The following is an 11,033-nucleotide window of genomic DNA, read 5'->3' on the forward strand; positions in this document are numbered from 1 at the left end:
TGGGCCACATGGTTAGCCCCATCTCAAAACAACTTTATAATTGTGTGAGTTGGGGAGGGTGCGTGTGCGCACAGGTGGCCGTCATAGGACAGCTGTGCACCTGCTACACGGTGACCTCAGGTCCTCAGCTTACACGCAGATGGCTTTCTTTTAAGGGGGTTGACACAGTGTTTCTCTGTATAGCCCTGGCTGTCCCAGAACTCACTTTGTAGATCAGGCTAGCCTCAAACTCACAGAGATCCGCCTGCCTCTGACTCCTGAGTGCCGTGTACGTCAGCTACCACCCAACTCTTTTTTCTTTTCCAGCGCCCGCTGGTCATGCTTGAGTCTTGGCTTTGCTTTGTCCTCATTGCAGGGTTCTGAAAAGTCAGTTTACTGCATCACAGGGAGAGATCGAGAGATCGGGAGTAGGGAAAGTAAAGAAATCCCAAAGGGAGGGAAGTCGCAGGCAGAGGGAACAGAGGTGGGGAAAGAGGAGACACAGGGAAGAGAAGCCGCGGTGGCCTCTCTGGGTCTCTGGCTCCGGCCTGGAGTACCACAGAGGACAATGTGAGGTGGATTTGCCAGGGACATGTCTTCTGCTGGCCCTGTATCCCAATGGGAGCTCCCAGATATTCCCTGTCGGCCAGGGATATCTGATGTTGATGATGAACCACACCCCAGCAGTCCGAGGAATCTGTCTTTCGCTGAGCAAGAGCTGCCCCCATCCGAGCTCATGAGTGGTCCCTGGTCTCATAACAGTAACGGTGCCCGTGAGGCTAGCTTCTAGGGTCTGTGGAAGGAGAGGGCCTGGCCCACCCTGGGGCTTGGAAACTGCAGCTCTCAGCAGACAGCCCAGCAGTACATCCTGGCTACACCAAGGAACCCAGCCTCAAGGCTAATTCTCCACTGCCAGAATGTGTGAGACAGGGATACAGCTGAGTTCAGGCAGGCCACCTGGCCCTGAGCTCGTACACAGAGGCTTCTCATGGAGACAGCTCTGATACCTGATAGTCTCATGACAGAATCCTATCAGCTCAGAGCCCAGCTAGAAGGCCATTGTCACTGCCCACCACACCCACCATCCACACATCCATTGTTCCTTGCACACCCACTGTCCACACACCCACCGTTCCTATGCACACACTCACCGTTCCTGTGCACACCTGTCTTCAAACAAGTGCAATAATTAAAATTTTAAACTGAAGTAGGGAAGAAACTGAGGAAGGAAGCCCAGAGGGGCCATTTTTAGACTAATTTGGAATCAAAAGGATGGTGGGAGCGTGGACGGCGGGTGAGTGGATAGTGGAAGCATGGATGGCGGGTGCATGGATGGTGGGGGTGTGGACGGTGAATGAGTGGACGGTGAGTGCATGGTCGGTGGGTGCAAGGATGGTGGGTGCGTGGGTGGTGGGTGCGTGGGCGGTGCATGCGTGGACGTGGGTGTGTGGAGGTGGGTGCGAGGACGGTGGGTGTGTGGACGGTGTGTGCGTGGATGGTGTGTGCGTGGACGGTGGGTGTATGGACGTGGGTGCGTGGACGGTGGGGGTGTGGACGTGGTGCCTGAACATGGGTGTGTGAACAATGGGTGCGAGGACGGTGGGTGCGAGGACATGGGTGCAAGGATGGTGGGGGTGTGGAGGTCAGAGAACAACTTTCCAGAGCCAGTTCTCTCCTTCCACCATGGGGGTCCTCAAGGCTCCACCTCGGGTCACCAAGCTTGGTGGCCAGCTCCCCTACCCACTGAGCCAGCGTTCTGGAGACAGGCAGGTGGCCCCTATGAATTTGAGGCCAGCCTGATCTACATATCGAGTTCCAGGACAGCCAGGGCTACACAGTGAGACCCTGTTGAAACAAACCAGAAAGGGCTCCAGAAGTGAAAGACACGTTTTCATCCTGTTCGGAGTGTCTCGACCCCTCTAACTTTTATTTTGAGACAGGGGCTCATGTTGCCTGGTCTTGAAATTGCTATGCAGATAAGCTTGAACTTCTAATTCTGCCTCCATCTTCCATGTGCTGAGATCACAGCTGTGAGCCAACATGGCCTCCCTGTTTCAGCTCATTGCTGAAGTGGGTTCCCCTTGTAAGAACCCAATGCTCCACGTAAGGGCTTCACTCCCTTGCTAACATGGAAATACACCGAATCTTGTAAACCTTTTACGTGTGGGTATAAGCTAGCACATAAGTTCTGAGGCGACTGGGAATCCACCCCCTCCCCCATATACAAACCCTCACCCCATGTTTGGGTTCCCAAATGAAGTTTTCTATAGCGGTTTCTAAAACCCCATGCTCACCCGCCTCTAGTTAAGCTTCCAGACCTCTACAGTGGTGCATACCTAGGGTACCAGAGGCCACTCCTCCTTCATCTGACTCCTTGACCCCCTGCTTTCCTCCTTGGAGACATTTCTCCACTCACAGACCTCCCATGGTCACCCCAACACAAGGGTGTCTTTTCTGAGGTGCAGAGGGGGAGGGGCAGTAGCAAAGCCCATTAGTCCTAGATTGGTTTAGCTGCTCGGCAGTGAGCAATGGCTTTTGACACCTATGGAACACTCTAACTTGCTGGGTGCATGGTACATGGATTCTCAACAGCTGTACAGTGACCCGGCCAGGAGGTCAGGAAGGTACTGTGCTGGGCTGGCCGCAGCTGGCCTGAAGGAACCCTCCTCAGCTCAGACATCCCACCCTCTCTGAGTTGTAGTTTGTCTCCAGAAGGCCCCTTTGGGGTTTGGAAGGGAAGTTGAAGGTGGCAGGTGTCTGTCATCCTAACATTTGGGAGCCTGAGGTAGGAGGATCAAGAGTTCAAGGCTAGCCTTAGCTATTTAGTGAGTTCTGGGTCAGCCTTGGCTACAAGAGACTGTGTCAAAAAAAAAAACAATAAAGGAGTGGGGAGAGAGTAGGGGGGGAGAGAGAAGGGGAGGAGGAGGAGGCAGACTAGGTGGGCAGCTCTAGTCGTAGGGCTTTCCTTTGGACCAGAGTTTCATCCCCCAGAACCCATGTTAAAAATAACAATAGACGGGCAGTGGTGGCGCACGCCTTTAACCCCAGCACTCGGGAGGCAGAGGCAGGCGTATCTCCGTGAGTCCAAGGCCAACCTCGTCTACAGAGTGAGTTCCAGGACAGCCAGGGCTACACAAAGAAACCCTGTCTCAGAAAGCTAAAAATAAATAAATGAGAGTCTGTCTTAGGGGAAAAAATGTGGGAAGCATAGATGAAGACGTGAACCTCAGTCTCCACACACCAGCACACCCCGCGGCACACACACCAGCACACCCCATGGCACACACACTAGCACACCCCACGGTATGTGCACCAGCACACCCCACAGTACACACACCAGCACACCCCACGGCACACACACCAGCACCAGCACATCCCATGGCACACGCACAAGCACACCCCACGGTATGTGCACCAGCACACCCCACAGTACACACACCAGCACACCCCACGGCACACACACCAGCACCAGCACACCCCACGGTATGTGCACCAGCACACCCCATAGTACACACACTAGCACACCCCACAGCACACACACCAGCACCAGCACACCCCATGGCACATGCACCAGCACACCCCACGGCACACACACCAGCACACCCCACGGCACACACACCAGCACACCCCACGGCACACCCAGAGAAAGAAAGGCTGTGTGGGAGGGGAGCTGGGTTCTGTCAGTCAGCCGAGGGAAAGCAGTGAGCTCAGAGCAGGGAAGGGAAGGCAGGCTGGGATGGGGCTGGGGTGTGCCAGCGCTGTGATCAGGAGAGCACCCGTGTCACCATGCCCCACTGTTACCTTGATCAGTCCAATCCTTCAGAACCCATCAAACCAACTCTGTGACCACGGAGGACGTCAACAGAAATGGCACAGAGAAGGAGCCCAGAGGAGCTGGCTGCCACCATCCTCCCTTCCTCTCCTGTTGTGTGGCCTTGCTCAAGGCATGGACCTCCAGGGACCTCTGTGGCCTCCTCCGGAGAACAGTTAGCATACCTGCCCTGTTCAGAGGAGAAATGAGGTCATGCTTGGGCCACGTTCTGAGCTTTGGAGACAATGAGTGTATTCTTGCGAACAGTAAGCATAATAACAATTACAGCAAATCTAGACAGTAAAACACCCAGAAGGGCAGCGCAGCCCCTTGGTGGGGTAACAATGAAAAGTTTAGGGTTGCTTTTTGAAGTCTCTAGGTGGGGGAGTTTTCTTGGCCCTATATCAATCTCTGGGGTCTGTGCGGTTGATACTGTGGGAGGAACTGAAGCCTGCGGTGATCTCCCAACTCCCTTTAGTAGCTGAATAGTACGCATGTTTGCGGTTTCTCCCAGAGGCCTTCAAGATCCCTCTTTCTTTTGTTCGTTTTGTTTTTACTTACCCCACCCCCCATCATGTAGCCCAGGATGGCCCTTGTCGGTGCTATTTGGAGAGGTTTAGGAGGTATGGCCTTGCTGGAGGAAGTACGTCACTGGAGGTGGGCTTTGGGGGTTCAAAAGCCTCATGCCTCCATGTTAGCTCTCTCTGCTTCCTGTTTGTGAACAAAGATGTGAGCTCTGGGTCGCTGCCCCAGCTGCCTGCTGCCTCCATGGTACCATCATGGACTCGAAAGCTCTGGAATCCTAAGCCCACACTAAGCCTTCGCTCCTGTAAGTGGCCTTGGCATTTTGTCACAGCACCAGAAATGACTAAGAAAGGCATTGTGGATGGATGGCGCTTCAGACAGCGGAAGGTGGACGCTGCCTGAGAATGACATCCCAGGTTGCCCTCCGACTTCTACGTGAGCATGCACACGGGAGCTCAAGCACCCATAGCAACAACAAGGACCTTAGGGAGCAGAGACAATGAACTGCGGAAGGAAATCTGGCTTTGCAAAGAAAGAAAGAAACGAATCCTGGCATCGACCACGCCCAGGGACAAGAAAGAAAGATCTAGATGCTTCCATAGAGAGTCCAAAAAAGCAAGTCACTGATTGAATAATACGAAGCCGGCATCGTGTATGATATTAAAGGGTGAGGAGCTTTCTCTCAGAACTTCTGACGGAATGAAAGCTTCAGGTAGGAGGGGAACTCAGTCAGTTTGGGTTTCTTCCCACCCTCGCGTTCTTTAATCCTAGAAAAGGTTTTTAGCCAAGTAACTGTGGGTTCAAGAAAGAGGCTGCTGGAAATGCCCAGAACAGAGAAAGCAATGTGCACTCACTCGTGAAGTCTAAAGAATGATCAAGCACAATGTAAATTATCTCTCCTAGCGGTCCTCAACCTTCCTGACGCCCGGACCCTTTAATACAGTCCCTCATGCTGGTTAAGAGCATGGTTAAGAGCAGCCAGAGCTCTTAACCGCTGAGCCATCTCTCCAGCCCCAGATCCATCCCGTTGTTTTATTTTACTTTTCCTTTACTTGTTTTTGTGGGATGGTTCTGAAAACACCATTTTTTTTTTTTTTGGTTTTTCAAGACAGGGTTTCTCTGTGGTTTTGGAGCCTGTCCTGGAACTAGCTCTGTAGACCAGGCTGGTCTCGAACTCACAGAGATCCGCCTGCCTCTGCCTCCCAAGTGCTGGGATTAAAGGCGTGCGCCACCACCGCCCGGCTTTTTTTTGTTTTATTTTTTTTTGTTTTTTTAATACCATTATTAATACATGTTCCTCTCACACAAATAAGTGTTATAAAAATTTTAATTAAAAACTATTAACCTCAGCCGAGCGGTGGTGGCACACGCCTTTAATCCCAGCACTTGGGAGGCAGAGGCAGGCGGATCTCTGTGAGTTCGAGACCAGCGTGGTCTACAAGAGCTAGTTCCAGGACAGGAACCAAAACCACAGAGAAACCCTGTCTCGAAAAACCAAAAAATAAATAAATAAACTGTTAAAAAAAAAAAAAACTATTAACCTCAGGGCTGGAGAGATGGCTCAGAGAGTAAGAGCTCTGGCTGCTCTTCCAAAGGTCCCGAGTTCAATTCCCAGCAACCACATGGTGGCTCACAACCTCCTTGCCAGCAATAAACTATATGCTTAATAAATCTTTGAAAAAAAATCTATTAACCTCAAGGGGTGAGGGAGATAGCTGGGAGGAAGTAAGACAATTTGCTATGCAAGCTGCTGACTTGAGTTCAATCCCTGGGATGCACATAAAAAGATGGGTGCCTTGGATGTGGGAGCACACGCCTTTAATCCCAGAACTCAGGAGGATGTGGGAGCACACGCCTTTAATCCCAGAACTCAGGAGGATGTGGGAGCACACGCCTTTAATCCCAGAACTCAGGAGGCAGAGGCAGGTGGATCTCTGAGTGAGTTCTAGGATAGCAGGATACATAGTGAGATCCTGTCTCAAAAGCAGATAGCTAAAGATGTATGAATGAAAACATTAAGTACAATAATGCCCATCAGCAGTCCCAATATCCCTACCACAAGGTGGTTTACAGACAGAACTGATGATAAGCACACAGGTTGGCTGTCCTGAGTATGTGGCATGAGAGACCCCATCTTAGCAAGATGGCAGGCTAGAACTGACTCTCAAAAGTTGTCCTCTGACCACCGTAACATGCTTTAGCATGTGTATGCCCACACCCTCACATACATCACACACACACCACACCTACAATTTTTAATTTAAAATAGGAGTTAACATCATAATCACAAGATGACCTGAGTCTCTGTAGTCTTCTGGAAATGTAAACTCATGCGTGGGAAATCTCCAGGACCCCATGTTGCTTATCTCTGAGGAAGTCTGTCTGTGCGGTATGCTTACAGGGGAAGGCTCACATAAAAATGTCACCTCCATGGTATTCGTGTGGGGGGCCATCACCTTGGACATCTGTTCCTAAGAGAGGTCTCAGTAAGCTTACTGCCAAGTGTTTAAATCCCCCCACAGTCTCGCCTCAGTCTGAGAATGTTGCTTCACCTAGACAAAGATGTGTCACATTTGTTTCTGCATCCTTTGTTTAGGGATGGAAAGATGTGTTACATTTGTTTCTGCATCCTTTGTTTAGGGATGGAAAGATGTGTTACATTTGTTTCACCTTGCCTGCCTAAGATGCCTGATTGGCCTAATAAAAAGCTGAACAGCCAATAGTTAGGCAGAGGAGGAATAGGCAGGCCTGGTGAGCAGAGAGAATAAGGAGGATAACTCTAGGCTGAAGGAATAGTGAGACAAGAGAGAACAAGGGAGAAAGGGAGGAAGAGACCCAGGGCCAGAAGCCAGGCAGTGACCAGCGGACACGAGAAAACAGGAAGTAAGATATACAGAATGAAGATAAAAACCCCAAGGCAAAATGTAGATAAAGAGAAACAGATCAAAATAAGAGCTAAAATAAGAGCCGGGCGGTGGTGGCGCACGTCTTTAATCCCAGCACTTGGGAGGCAGAGGCAGGCGGATCTCTGTGAGTTCGAGACCAGCCTGGTCTACAAGAGCTAGTTCCAGGACAGGCTCCAAAACCACAGAGAAACCCTGTCTCAAAAAAAACCAAAAAAAAAAAAAAAAAAAAGAGCTAAGATAAGGTCACAACTAATAAGACTCTGTGTCGTGATCTGGGAGCTGGTTGGTGGCCCAAAAGAAAGCCTGCTATGTCAGTCAGCCTTGCTGCCACTTCTGCTGTGTAACCCTTACCCACGCCTCCGCTGGTGAGCCCCGCACCTGCCCAGAACTCAAGGCCTGTCTCAGGGCTCATACTCCCTTTTCGTTGTTGGGGTTTTCATTTGTTATATAATTTATTTATTTGCATTTAAGTGCATGGCTGTTGTGTCTGTATGGATGAGGGGGAGCTGCCGCGTGGGTGCTGGGAATTAAACTTGGATTGTCTAGAAGAGCAGCCAGTGCTCTTAACTGCCGAGCCATCTCTCCAGCCCCCTGTTCTGATTTGTTTTTGTCTTTTGGGGGGTTTGTTTCTGAGACAGGGTGTCTTCATGTAGCCCTGGATGGCCTGGAACTCACTCTGTAGACCAGGCTGGCCTCCAACTTGGAGATCCTTCTGCCTCTGCATCGGAAGTGCTGAAATAAAAGTCAGAAGTCATCACCCTGCCGAATCTAGTCTCTTATGTGAGTTCTAAGGATTAAGTTAGGCGAGCAGGCTGTACCTAAGCCAGCTCCCAGTCAATCCTTCGTGTTAGTTAAATCACCATCACACCCAGACATCCCTTTTAACTTAACCTGATGGATTGCTCATGCCTTCTGAACACCTGGCCCCACTCCTGTTCCTAGGAATGAAGCTTTAGTGGACCAATCATGTCCATTCATTTGCATTTTTCTACCTGCCACCCCTGTAGTTGAGATCATGTGACCTGCACAGGCCATGACATTTTTTACATGGTCCTTGACAGAAATATTTTACTGATGTGTAGAAGGTAGAAATGCTCTGTGTTTTCCTTCAGGTTTATTTGATGTGTATTTCTTACTTGGAGTGATTTGTTTGTGTGTGTGCATGTAAACCACACGAGGGCCTGGTACCAGAGGTCAGAAGAGGAGTCAGATCCTTGGAACAGGAGTTACAAACAGTTGTGAGCCACCATGTGGTGCTGGGATTTGAACCCAGGTCCTCTGGAAGAGCAGTCAGTGCTCTTAACTGCTGAGCCTTCCACTTCAGACCCAGGGACACTTTCATTTTCTTGTCATCGTCACCGAATCTCAGCAGGAGAGGACCTGTCACTCATTGCTCAATGGCTGAAAAATAAATGGTAAAGAATTGTCTGTTGGCCGGGCGATGGTGGCGCACGCCTTTAATCCCAGCACTCGGGAGGCAGAGGCAGGCGGATCTCTGTGAGTTCGAGACCAGCCTGGTCTACAGAGCTAGTTCCAGGACAGGCTCCAAAGCCACAGAGAAACCCTGTCTCGAAAAAACAAAAAAAAAAAAAAAGAATTGTCTGTTGGAGAGACACAAGAACGTTCCTTATGCCTCAAGAATTCTCCACCGGGCTGCCAAGTGGCTTCGGTGTAGGGGTTTGTCTAGAATTCAGAGCCTCCATTCCGGTGTAGGGGTTTGTCTAGAATGCAGAGCCTCCATTCCATCCTCAGTGTTGCAGAACTGGGCGTAATCCCAGTCGAAGGTTGAGGGTCAGAAGTTCAAGGCCATCCTCAACTACATAGTGAGTTTGAAGCCAGCCTGGGCTACTTAAGACTCTGTTTAAAAAGGGATTTCCATACGTAGGAAGAGGAGTTGGTCAGAAGGCTTCCTGACCTCAGCAGACACTTCCTAGGGGCCTGACCTCAGGCCGTCTCTGAGATCCCTCAGTGAAACCCACCTCCGCGGTAGTTTACGCAGGGTGACAGGGAAGACCTCTGAACCCTACCTGCCCTGGCACATCCCTCTCAGACTGAGCACCTCGGGCCATTTTCAGGCACCTCTGTGTGGCACTCATCTGGCAAGCTCCCATGGGACCTCATTCCCACCCCCTTCTTGAGGGCCACCTCCTTCCAGTTCAGCCCTCAGCCTTCCTGACCCCTCACCCTTTGTCCTGGTCCCCTGGTTTGACAACAGTGGGAAGTAAGCACACTGGACTGGCCTGACTTAGCTCAGGGAAGAGGGGGACGTGCTGGTTGCTGGGGTGTGGCATTCCCTCCTTAGCCACCTGCATTCATGGAGGCTGTCCTTGATTATCCTCACCAGGAGACAGGCAGGTTAAGACGCAGGCAATTCCTGCAGGTCACCTGGGTCCAGGTTCTTCTCTGAGTCAAGCCTCCAGGGTCTGTTGGTCCAATGCGGACAAACTACACGCCCTTGAGTTGTTGGCCCGACTCCATTGTCAAGAGAAACCCCCGGCTTTCACAGTCAGGGCTGTGGATAGTCATTCCCTGTGACTCTCCATGGACAGAACGTCAAAACAGAAAGAGCCGGAAGGTGTTGAGGTGGCAGAAGTCATTGCCCAGAGGACTGGCACCTCAGCTCCCCCCCCCCAACAACTTCGAGGTCAGTCTTTCTCCTCTTCCTCCTCCTCTTCCCCCTCTCTCCCCTCTCCTTTCCCCCCTCCTCCCTTCTCTCCTCCTCCCCTCTTCCTCTTCTTCCTCCTCCCCTCTTCCTCTACCACCTCCTCTTCCTCTTCCGTTTTGAGACTGTCTAAACTGGCCTTGAAGTCATTGTGTAGACTAGGCCAGCCTCAGCCTCCTAAGTGCTGGGATTAAAGGGCTGCACCAGCACCATGCTGGCAACCCTTTTGATTTTACAAATAAGGAAACTGAGGTTTCTCAATCTGCCACAGAGAGAAGAATCGACACAGAGAAAATAGTCTCAGCTGAAACAGCTGGAGTGGGGGTGGGCGGGGGTGGGGCACGGTGGGGTTAGGGACAGGCCAAGAAGGGGCAGGAGGCCACAGCCTTCTCTGTGCTGTGAGCATGGCATCATCTTGAAGTCCTGGCCTCTCTGGGACAGAGGACTGTCCCCGGCTTGACCATCACAGGCACATAGAGTCCCCTGCCCTCTCATCCAGGCCAAGCGCCCCCCTCTACTTGCCTGAGGCCACCATTCAAGGAGGCCTCCCATCCCTTGGCCCAGGGAGAAAGTCCCCAACAATGCCTCCAAACTAAAACCATCTCTTTCTCCACAGAACAATGGCCGTTAACAGGCGTGGAACTGGAGCGGAGAAAGAAGGCACTCCAGGGGCCGAGAGCCCGCAGGGGTGTGGGGCAGAGGGGTGCTGGGAGAGCTTTTGTCCCAAGCCATCAGCCATCACCCTTTCCCCAGAGGCATACCCAGGGAAGCCTCCAGACCCTACCGTCACACTCTCTGAGGACTCAAACCTGCAGCGGACTGGCACCCCCATGCCAGCCTCACCCTGGACACTTGCCACCCGCTGGGAAGTCAGTGACTTCAATAAGCCGACATTTAAACCAGCTCCCACAACATCCCCAGCTGGGCAACCCTGTTCCAAGAAGCCCGACTGTCCTGCTGGAACTGAACAGGACCTCAAGGGTGACCTAGAGGCCAGCAACAGATCCCAATTCCCTTACCATGGGAACCCCACCGGCCTAGGCCTTTTTTTTTTCTTTTTTAAGGGGGGCATTTGAGACAGCGAGTCCTTGTCGAGAACAGGAGATGACGCATTTTTCTGCAGCCACAAGCCACTTTTGACGGGCCCGCC

This window comes from Chionomys nivalis, chromosome 19, assembly GCF_950005125.1.
Source record: "Chionomys nivalis chromosome 19, mChiNiv1.1, whole genome shotgun sequence".
NCBI lineage: Eukaryota > Metazoa > Chordata > Mammalia > Rodentia > Cricetidae > Chionomys > Chionomys nivalis.